Genomic DNA, 12881 nt, shown 5'->3' with positions numbered 1-12881 from the left:
GCAGTTTTTGTAAATAGTCTACATAGGGGTAATATTCCTCAAACTCACACAAAATTTTGATACAAGAAATAGTGCTCGTGATATGCTTGCCCTCATTTTTAGAACTACTCAACTAATTATTAAGAACACCTTTGACAATAGATTTTATTTTTCCCATGTGATATTTTGAATTGAGCAGCCCTGAAAAATACAAAAAGAAATTTGTGATCATTTAGAATATGTTCAAATCTTGGGTTATCCATTTATTAGTCTATACATTATAAAATCATTATGATTTTCATATTTTGTATAATATAATATTAACTGTATCATGGGACTCTTTTTAAAATAAATGGAGCTATTATGTAAAATTTCTGGTGCATGTCGTCAATTCAATTAAAACATTAGTTCCACCATTTTCTATTTTTTTAAGTACTTCATGTCACATGCCTTCCAAAGTTTTACATTCACTTAATTTTCTATTTTAAAAAAATACTAAAATATATCTAGACAAAATATAAGAATTTATTTTATCTGCATTATATTCTCTATGAAACTTGTCAGTAATACAATATAACTTTGGAATTTTATCTAAAAAGTTAAATATCTGATGATGGAGGGAGACTAGACTTTGGGTGGTAAGCACATAGTGGAGTCTATTAATTTTGTATTATAAAGTTGTACATCTGAAATATATGTAACGTTATTAACAAATGTTACCCCAATAAATTTCTTTAGAAAATAAAATAAAAGTTTAATTGTACAATTTTAATTAATTTTATCTAAAATTATTATAATATATAATTAGTAATTCAAATAATAATTTTAGAAATATATATAATTAATTTTTAAATACATTATCTTTTTTAACAGTTTAACACAAAGGGCCAGATAGTTAATATTTTAATCTATGTGGATCACATGAAACTCTGTCACTGCTAACCTCTACCACTGTCGCATGAAAACTGTCATAAAAAATACATTAATGAATGGTACAGCTGAGTTTACATAAAACTGAAAGAACAGTGAGATACCACTACACATCAGAATGGCTACAATGAAAATTAAAGAACCTTAAAATATTTAGTGTTGGTTTTGAAAAGCTACCAAACTCATTCATTGCAAATGGTACAGCCAGTTTAGAAAGCGGTTTGGCAGATTCTTCGAGTTAAACATATTCCTAACATACGGTTCAATAATTGTGCTCGTAGGTATTTACTTAATTAATTTGAAAACTTATGTCCATATGCATGTGAATGTTTACAGAAGCTTTATTCATAATTGTAAAAAAACTGGAAGCAACCAAGGTCCCCTTCAATAGGTGAAGGGATGAACAATCTGTGATACATCCATATGATGGAATGTTATTGAGCACTAATGAAAAACAAACTATCAAGCCATAAAAAAGTCTGAATGAACCACAAATTTATATTTATCAGTAAATGAAGCCACTCAGAAAAAGCTACACACTGTATTATTCTAATTACATGACTGTCTAGAGAAGTTAAAACTATAATGGCAGTAAAAAGAGGGCAGGGGAAGAGGTTGAAGAGGTAAAGCACCTGTGATTTTTGTGGATGCTTTTCCACAAATTCTTCACATGTCTGGGTTACACTCACTCCCTATCAATTAATGTGCAATCTCTGAAGAAAGAATTCCTGACCACACTTTCTAGGAGGGCTTCTCACACATTGTCATAATTTATTTTCTTCATAGAATTTACCATAACCTGTAATTATGTTTTTATATATTTCATATCTATTTTTTTATCTTAGCATGTAAACTCTATTAGGGCAGAATCATTATCTACTTTCTTTACTACTCTTTTCCTGGTATCCACCCCATATTTTTTTAAGTTTAAAGTTGAATAAAAGTTTTAAGAATTGCATAGCAAACACCTATATATGTACATTGCTTTCACTCTGATTTACAATGTTTGCTATTTTGAAACATTTGCTTCTTTCTTTAGGTGAATGTGCATGCACATGGACAATATTCCTAGAAAATGTGAAAGCAAATTGTAGACATCATTACTCCTTACCTCATCAGTGTATATCTCTTCAGAAGGACATTCATTACTGTAATCACAGCACAAAGAAGGATCCTGGACATTTAATACTGATGCACTGTTATTTTTCTCAATAATAAACTCCGCAGCAATTTTCATATTCTTGATCCAGAAAAATACATTGCATTTTGTTGTCTTGTGTATGTTTAGTTTCCCTTACCCTAGTCCTGTTATGGATTGATGATTTTGAAAAACATATGACAGTAGTTTTGCAGATTTTCCTGTTTGATATTATCAATTTTTTTACCGGATTAAATTCAGATTCTGCATTTTCATCAAAAATACCACATAATGGGCATTTTTACTGAGATGCATTAGGAGACACCCGGTGCCAGTGTTCCACTGTCGTTGATGTTAATGTTGATTATTGCTTGTCTGCCAAATTTCTCCACTGTGAAGTTAGCGTTTTCTTTCTCTTTTTTTGTAATGTATAAGCAATATGTCATGAGATAGTATAACTATCCTGATCCTCTTCAAGATTTTATCCAGTGGTTTTAACATCCATTCCATTTTCTAGTTATATTATCCCTTCTATGTTTGCTAGTTAGCATTCCACTCTAAGGAAGAGTCCTCCCTCCCATTGTATCTGTTCACATGCAGAATACATTTGAAATAATTTGTGTTATACATATATTGTGTGCATGAGATCTACTTGGTTTGTCAAAGAAGAAAATAACAAAAAGCATGAAAAAATGGCCAAGAAATGACCCAAGGTATGTGGCAGGTATAAGAAGACAGAAAACCATGGAAAAGTGGCAAAATGTAACTGGCATAGTAAGTACTCAAGTTATTGTTTTTTTAATTCAAGTTTATTCGGGTCACAATTGTGAGTAAAGTTGCATGGGTTTCAGATGTACAATTCTGTAATTCAAGTTATTTGTTGAGCTAATTATATTTGAGGACTATAAAGACTTTATAGTTTCAGGGAAGATGAAAAGAACACATTTTCAAGAAGCATTTTGCTGGGTCAAATATTATTTTGAAGGATAATTAGGGTAGAGAATTAGCTGCTCTCCTTAAGCAGATCATTGGTATAAGATATGAAAAAGGAGGCTTGGGGAATTTGGGGCATGAAAATATATTTAGGGAACTATCAGAAGAATCAATAAAATTTAGACCAATTTTTTCTAGGAGATATCAGGGTAAAGATAGAGAAAATTGCTGTAGCTAAAATAGGTGAAACAAGTGTTTGTTTTTTTAACAAGAAAACAGCAATGTGTGTAATCAATTTCTGTAGCAACAATGTATTATAGGTAATGAAGAGATGGAAGGGAAACGTAAAATCCAAGTCCTACAGGTGTTAGGTGATAAAGGAACGATGGCCTGGCACAGTTCCTGTCCTCCAATTACTTCAGTCGAGTGGAAAGAGAGATCTGCAAAGAGCTAACTAAAATACCTAAAGAAAACAGGTATAATACATTTAAATAATCCAGTGAAATTTACACGGTGTGTTCTTTCACCTCCATAATCATATTTAATTATCATAAACACCAATGAATTGAGTTACAAATGTACATGGTATTTGGAGTTACAAATCATATACTATAGACACAGAAGACCTGGACCTTCAGCCCAAAGCGCTGCTACATGCGCTGGGGTGGGAGGGAAATCAGGGGGGCAATTCAGTCTTTTAAATGACATTCAAAAAGTGAACATTTTGCTGCAGTTATACAATCATGAAAAACACATCATAGAATTAGGATGCTCCCTGATTAAGGTCACAGGAGCGGGAAAAGTGTGTTTAAGGAAGAGAAGTTGACTGAAGGGGCTGGGACGCTTCCGCGCGTCTCCGCTATGCTCTGGGGAGGGGTCCGCACACGCATGTGTCAGTCCTCACAGCCCTGCCCCAACTCCTCCCAGCTCCTCCATCACATTGTGCACTCTGCAAACAGCGGCTGTGCTTTACTTCTCCTGGCCTCCACTGCCTAGCGCGGAGCTGTGTGTGTGCCCCAGGTATAGTTGTTGGATAGATGATCGAAGCAAGAGATGAAGCTGAAAAAGTAATTTGAGGCAAGGGCAAAGTTTCCGGCTTACAAAGTGCTTGTGTCAAAGAGTCACATCCTTCCCAGTTGTCTTGATTTAAAAGGAGGCATTCATTTTAAACTTTACAAATGAGATCTACGGCTTGAGAATATATTTTCATTAAAATGTAAGTAAAGTGTTCAGAACTGTGTCCCTGCCTATCTTAGAGGATTTTGGTGGATTAACAAGGCTGATGAATTTAGCTCAGTTTTGCTAGGATTCATTAGTGATTGAACATGGGGGAATGCAATTTTTAAAATGATACCACATTAGAGTATACTAGTGTAACTAATAATAGTCTTAGAGGAAGGGAATTACATTTTGCCTTCTAATCATTCTTTTTAAAAACAGAACCAGGCTAGAGTTAAAATATGGTGATTAAAGGCTGTCAGTCTTGCCCAGCCTTTTCCAAGGCAGAGGGTGAATGTGGGGGGTGAGCTGTAATTTACCTGGAATTTCTGCCTTACATTAAGGGAAAAAAAAAAAAGGAATTCACACCAAGGACTAGTATTTCAATCCATGCTAGGGGTGGGAAACAGAATAGGTACATATTTTAAGCAAAAGCACTTAGTCCTACCAGGTGTGTTTTCTTAGCACTTTTGTATATTACTGGGAAATGACAACGTGTACCCTCCAAGGGTGAGTTAGTTCAGTGCATCCAAATCAGCACGAGCAGTTGAGTGCTCTCAGACACTAAGAAAATTTAAGTAGCTATTTTGATTATATTAAATATATGTAAAGTCAATTACCTATCTATGATGAGAGACAGGGGATGGCACTATTAAATGAATAGCTCAGGTAATTTTGTAATTTCATTTTAATTTAGATAGTTAAGGTCCTCTAACAAAATACTTAATTTGAGAAGCCTCTGCTGTTGATTTAAAGATCAATGGAAAAAAAAACACACACAAAAACCCCGAGAAAAACAAATCCATGTAACTGAAGACTAATAGGAGATACAAGTGCAATTACAACTACAAATGAAACTTTTTCAATTAAAGAATATTGATTAACCACTTAGTAATTCAAATGTTTCCAGGTTATTTAGATATGCATATATTAAAATATCTGATAGTACAGCTCAAAGATTAAATGTTGTAACTTAGTTGTGATGAAAAATATAACTGATTTAGTAACACAGATATGACATATGTATGTATGTATGTATGTATGTATGTATGTATGTATTTAGGTTACTGTGATTGGCTGAATTCTGAAGATGATACTCCAACATTCCCATCCCCTGGTTACTGAATCAAACACAAATCTAGGTACTGCTGTTTAGTACTTTGCAGATAGAATCAAGGTTGCTAACTAGCTGATTTTACGTACGAACATGGTGGGGGTAATCCAGTAGGTCCAGTGAGCCTTTAAAGATGAGAATGGAGGCAGTAGACTTAGAGAGATTCAGAGGAAGATGGAGACAAAGGAGAAGGTGATAGAGAAGTGAGGAATATTTGAAGCTTGAGAAGGATTCAGCTCACCACTGACAGCACTGAAGGTGACCAGTTATTAGAAAATGCAGGTGGCCTTAGGAAGCTGAAAATGAGCCCTGGCCAATAATCAGAGAGGAAAAATGCGTTCCTCAGTTCTCGAGTTACCAGCAACCTGAATGACTCTCTCCCATGGACTCCAGTAAGAAACATGGCCTTGCTGTACTGAGCCCACGTGAACTTCTGACCTACACACTGTGACATAATAAATTTGTTGCTCTAAGCTGCTAAACTGTTGATGATTTGTTATGGCAGCAATAGAAAACTAATGCACTTACTTTTTTTATTCTCACACCCAAGAAATATACGACCTAGTTAAGGACTGTTTCACTATTAAAAATCAGGAAATTACATATCCTTGTGGATGATAAAGAGCAGCTGATGTTATAAGAAAGAGTTGATAATTTCTTAAGGCAGATGGATAAACTATAATTTACCAGATTCATTCCTGTGTCAGGGGGTTCATTTCCTGGGAGATTATGAAATATCTTTTTGAGAACACACAACTGGTGTTCTCATATGCCATGAGTTTTACATTATTCTTTCTGGGCAACACTTGCTAATTTCAAATGTTCCCTGAAATTTTACAGTTTTTGGTATCACTTAAATTTTTAGACATAACAGATTATGAAACTTTTCATTAACCAATAGTTGAATTTACCAAGAATTTTTAGAGAGCACAAAGAATAGCATGTTACAAGTATAATGCAAAGGAAATAAAAAACATTTTATTAATATATTGTATATATAAGCTGCACACAAATGATGGAAGCTAATTTCTTATAAATGGAGAATTTTACATGAAGTGTGCAATTGTTGCCTATTTATATTGCACATCAACTTTTCAGCAACAGAGACCTGCCTTAGATCCTACGCTCTGATATTTACTACTGAGTGACACTGGACAAGATGCAGAACCTTTCTAAGATGCAGTTTTCTCACTTGTAAAATGCCTGGGTTGTTAGAAAGATTAATTAAGCTAATGACTATAAAGAGATGAGCAATATGTCTACCATGGAGTTACCTAAACATTCAATAAGTATTGTTGGATACAGTAACAATCATCATCATCTATTTTATAAAATCTAACTAACTGATGAAAGCCCATTTTTTTCCTACTGTTCTCTTACTATTGTTGTTTATATACTGCCATCATTTTACATAGTTGCAAACACAGCAGAGATAGACTTTTGTATTGGTTTCCTTTCACTTACTATGCTACTTTATATTCTTTATAAATTATTGATGAAATAATTTACCTCCAAGTTTCCAATTATGGCATGGACAGGATAATTTCAAGTATCTGTCGTAAAAAATTCTGTTAAAAACATCTTGAAACTAATGCTATTTTTTTAACATTTGAAATTATGTCCTAAAGGTAAATTGCTAGGAGTAGAACCTATGTCTTCAAAAATATAACATTTGATTGTTTTCCCATTGTGAGATGAACAACATTGCTAAACTCCTCCCTCAATTCTGTGTGTTAGAATTTACATTTTAAAAAATAAATATTGGTTTTGTTCATCTTACATGAAGTTATACTTTGTAATTTTCACATAACATTTATATTATTATTCTCATGAAAAACATTATAAACATATATACATATATAAATATTTTAACATAATTATATCAGTAGCTTTTTCAAGTCTAGTTTTATTATTTATTTATTTTTATTTTTTTAGCTGAGCCATTCTGCCACCTGTTGGCAGCTCAGTGGCAACTCAGCTCGGGACAGGACTCAAACTGCTGTTGCTAAGAGCTTGCACTCTTGAGCGAGCTCTTAACCAACTGAACCACTCAGCCAGCCCTCTAGTTTTATTTTTTAAGTTACTATTAATCTTTGCAGATTTTGCAGTTTTATATAATCCAATTAGGTCTTCTCTGCTCTGTGATTTAATAGTTTCAACATTTAGACAATTATAACTGTCACAATATTAATTCAATTAGACTTCAATTTTGTTTTCTCCTCTTTTTCTAAGTTTATCTTGTATCAGTTTATGTGACTTTCTACTTCAGTTCTGTCTAATGGGACTTGTTCTGATGATGGAATTGTTTTATATCTGCACTAAGCAGTACAGTAACCAAATGTGTCTAATGAGTATTTGAAATGACACTAATAGCATTGTGCTGAAACTCTTGGTCTTATTAAAAATATATATATAGTATGCAAAAAATGTGATTTCTATTTTCCTGATAGGAATGACACAATTGATTTCCCCCTTTGAGTTAGAAAATAAGTGTTACACAGGGCTGGCTACATCCAAAATTATACTCCTTAAGTTTATATTGATGGATACAATTCTAACTTTTCTTCAGTCCTCTGTCATTTACTGGAATATCCAATATGCCTTTTATTGACCTATATGAAATGAGTATTCTTTTTTATTTTGAGATATATGCTGATTTATAATTATAAAAAGTGTGTATACTTCCATATTATGAATATAGTTTTATATACGTGTACATATAACATATATGTTTATATTAATACATATTTCTATATTTATAATAAAGAAAAAGCAGATACTGAGACCCCTTAACAATCCAGCTATTTCAGAAAAAATCAAAGAATTCATTAAAAAGAAAGACCTGCTCTGAAGTGAAATTTCACACATGAAGTCCACTATGAAAGAGTATTCAGTCATAGTGGTACATTGCAAGAAGGTCTAACAGAATAATGTTTCGATAGGAGAAAAATATGCACACCCAATCCCTTATCCCAGGAGATAAAACTCCGAATGACTTCATTAATTATAATGAACCATAATCAGACACAGAAAGAAAAATACTGAATGAGGGAAAGCCCATCTTTAAAACTAAGTGTCCCTGCTCCCACGCTTGCCTTTGAACATGAAAGCGGACCTTAACAACTGCTTCAGCTTGACTAAACTTGGCACAAATTCTTTTTGAATCTAGCTACTTAACCTTCCTTTTTAGATAACATTTCGCTTTAGAAAATGCACAATTTAAATTTGTTCTTTGTCACTTTGACATATTAATTTATTAAAAAACCTGTTGCCAGTTTTACAACTCAAGTAAATCTTTTTCAAGGACTTGGGAGCCATCCCTTTTAAATACCTAAAGCAGATCATGCCTCTCCTCTACTTAATACCTATAGTGCCTTCCTGTTCATTCAGAAAGAATGTGAAGTCCGTAGAAGGCTCTACAGCCCTGTGTAGTCCCCGTGTCCAAACTCTTAAACTTTTTACCTAAGTCATGCCCTCCTCTACCATATGTGCAATTCTGTATGGAGGAATCCAGGAGTCACCCTTGAAAACTCCTTTCATTGAACTCCCAATATACAATCATACATCAAAGTTCTGTAACTTTTACTTCCTGATACATTCCAAGCCATCCGCGTTTATTTCCACTGTCGCCCTCCTGTACAAGCTATGCTATTTCCTGCCTGAGTAATTGCAGTCACCTCCTAATGCTCTCTTTGAATACAAGCTGTTTTACTGGTCTTCACTCTCCACTGTTAATAAGGTGCAGGGGCTGCAGCTATAAACCTTTATATAGGTATCTGGTCATGTCACACTCACATGTAAATTTCTGTAGCTTTCCATTGCTATTTTCATAATTCTTAAATTCCAAAAAATGGCCTATAATGTCTCCTTGTATGATCTGACCTCTGATTCCCAACCTTCTCTCCCATTACTCATTCTTTGGGCTCAAGATGCAGCTCATCTCAAGTTCCTTGAAGTCACTTGAACTCTATCTCTTCCTCTATCCTGTCCTTTGAAAGTGCATAGCTCCAGCTAAGCAGCATCTTAACTGACTGATTCTCTTTTCTTAGTGCACGCATCATTTCCCCAGAAACATCATTCCCGGTCCCTCTTTGGCAGATCAGTTAGATTTGTTATTTGTTTCCCTTATTCCCATCTTTCATAGCACTTTTCTCTACTACTAATCCCATATAGCAATGATAATTTTGTGTGATTAATATATATTTCTTTTACTAGAGTATAAACACCTAGAGAAGAAGGATTGTGTCTGAACATTTTACTCCACAGTAATGCTCTCAAATTTTTATCAAATAAATGAGTCTCCATTAATTTCTACTTAAAATTTAAAATTTTTACTAAGGAGTCTGAAATTTATTTTCAGTTTGAGTTTTTCACCCCTTTCTGTACTGCATTTCATCACCATTCTGGGCGTAAGGTTTACATGATAAAAACACTATGTGAGATACCTGTGGGGGTTGTCGTTTCTCACTGTCTTTGTTCTTCATTCTAAACTGAAAATCCCTTATTCTTTCCCACCATTGGTAACTAATTCAACCAAGCTGGCAGTTGCTGATGCATCCCTCATTCATCTTCAAAAGGCTCCTTCAGGTACAGCAAGCTGATCTACCACTTGAAGATATGGAACATTTCTGGTTATTTTAGGCTCTGCTGTAGCCCAGATATCATCCCAGTTGTCCTTTCTGCTTAATATTATCACACACCTGGGGTTTTCTCACTTCCCCAGGGCTTTGACTGAAAAATGATTGCAGGTTCTTTTTTTTTTTTTTCATGAACCATCATCTCTGTTTTGTTTTTATCATTCTGGGAAAATCCTTTCCTGGTTTCTAAAGTAATATGCTCACTCTCTCTTTTCTCTTTCTCTCTCTGAATGAATTTAATTGAAAGTAACTATGTCTATAATATTGTTTTGTTATTGGAGTTGAGGGCATGTTCAGTGGAAAATAATCATGAGGAGAAAAAAAGAAAACTATCCTGATATCTACTTATACCAAATACTAGACAACATATGGTCTTACACTATTTTATTAAAAAAAAGTCATGTGCGATAATTGAAAAATTCTGTTCATTGGATTTAGTAGGCCTCTAAAAATGTGCACCCTCATTAGGAAAAAGGAAAAAAAAAAACCTAGAAAGGAGTAGAAACTAAGCTTTGAGCTATTTTTCTTTTTTTTTTTTTTTGACTCTATTAAATTTATTGGTGAGACATTGGTTAGTAAAATTATATGTTTCAAGTGTACAATTCTATAATATATCACCTATACATTGCATTGTTTGTGACAAACAAGAGTCAATTCTATTTCCATTGTATCAAAATAATGGCACTGCTTTTACAAAAATCACTCTAATAGGCCTCTTTGTTATTCAATGATAAATTGAATATTCTATTATGAAAAGCAAAGTTTCGAGACAATAAATACTTAAATTGCTCTGCACAATAATAAAAAGTGTTTTCTTCATTATAGAATGATTTTTATTCTTACAATTTATGTATCATTTATCAAAAGTTTTCCAGGGAAAGTTGAAGTAGACACAGCACAATGGTAAAGTATGAAAAAGGAGTCACCTCATGTCAGATCAGAAGCTAGATGGGAATACACTTGTGTGAAACTCAGCCCCTGGTGGTGTTCCATGCTGAATGCCTTAGACTTTGCTAAAGGACCAAGGAGAAGGATAAATATATTGTAATGGGTTATTGTAGTGGCAGAGGTTATGGACAGAAGACATTCCAATGAAAAGAATGACTAAGAGACAGAGCCCTTTTCTTGAGAGCAGATATTTCAGCTTCTATCTTGAAAGGAAGAAATCCACAGATGGTGCTTTGGACTAAATTGTCCACCCTCAAACCCCAAAAGATTCATGATGAAGCTCAAAAACCCAATGTGATGGGTTTCGCAAATAGGGTTTGAGGAGACACTTAGGTTTATGTGAGATTATAATGGCCCTCATGATGAGATTAGAGCCCTCATAGAAGAGATACCAGAGAATTTCCCTACTTTTTTCCTTGGTCCTGCCATGAGACATCACAAAGGAAGTGGCAGTCTATATGCCAGACAGACAGCTCTCACCAGAAACTAATCATGCAAGCATGCAGATCGTGCATCCTCATCCCCCAGAATTGTGAGAAAATGAATGTCTAATGTTTTAGCTACCCAGCCTATGATATTTTGTTATGGCAGCCTTAGAGGACTGACACATGGATTATGAGATTTGAATTGAAGGACTTGACTCTATGGAAGAGAGAGATAAGAAAACTATTCAAAGGAGGAAAGAAAACCCCTCTAGGGACCAGATACCAGAGAGACACAGGACTAGTAGGGAGAGAAATTTCATCAAAGGGGTCTAAATGTCCTGTGTGTGTGTGTGTGTGTGTGTGTGTGTGTGTGTGTGTGTGTGATTGTAATACATTTATCTTATATTCCATTTTGTGAAATATTAGTAAATATGACCAGTTTTACATGTTGTGTGAAGTAAATAATGTATCCCAAATTTATTATTAAAACACAGCAGTCTGGAAAGTCAGGGGAGCTAAGGCATGAAGTGATCTGCAAATGTGTTCAATTGCAAGATATTTGGCTGAGGTAGAATGCAGAAGCTCAGGTCAATTCATGCTGCATGAAATAATTCATCATGAACTAACTGACAAATTGAGGCAAAATTGGCAAAGGACTCAGATTTTCTGTTGACAAGTGAAATCAGATAAGAATAATGAAAGGGGAGGAAGCCCAGAATTTCTGGAATAGGCAATGATCTGATTATTCCAGATCAATCAGGCATCCTATCCATGAAGAGGGAGAACCAGCCTGTCTTTACATGGCTCCCTGACTCAGCTCATGAGCTTGAACTCCCTAATCTGGCTTTCCCTGATCTGGTCTACAGCACTGCCAACTAAGTATAATTTTAGTAATAGTGGGGTTTTTTTTCCTGCTTATATGATTTTATTTCTTAGTCAAAATGAATTGTGAAAATTAGGTAAGGTTTGAGTAATAAGGAACACAGAAATTTCAAAAGATTATTTTGAGCTGTAATAACAGGCAGGCCAGGAAAGTTTGTCTGACACTATATTAATACAATGACAGTGTGATTCCATTAAGACATAGAATATGTAATGTGTAAACATAGAGTAAATAGACTGAAACATTCAGTCAGAAGTACCAAATTATTCCAGAAAATGTCAATACCATGTGAAGAACTTTTGGGAACAGGATTGAATATGTTAAGGAAATGTTCATTCAATTCTTGTGTTGATACAGAAAACAACAACAAACAGCTGTCATGAATCCAGGAAATGTACTTTCCCACCAAAAACATTTTCCTTTCTCCAATGGAACATTTGGAGTAACAGTCTTATTCTAATTCTACCCTGACAATTGACCTCTCTCACTGGAGAGAATACAGAGATTTTGTCAGACCTATTGGACTGATTCCATGCCTTTACTCCCAAGTCTTATCACAAAGAACAACTGCTAATATAATTCAAGCAGACAAATCATATTTAGTCAAGTTAGATATATTTCCACCACATACTAATTTGCACTTATAAAAGAGATTTCGAGTCTGATATCTCAATAT

This window comes from Hipposideros armiger, unplaced genomic scaffold (genome assembly GCF_001890085.2).
Source record: "Hipposideros armiger isolate ML-2016 unplaced genomic scaffold, ASM189008v1 scaffold_858, whole genome shotgun sequence".
NCBI classification, from domain to species: Eukaryota; Metazoa; Chordata; class Mammalia; order Chiroptera; family Hipposideridae; genus Hipposideros; species Hipposideros armiger.
Note: the sequence above shows the minus strand (reverse complement) of the source record.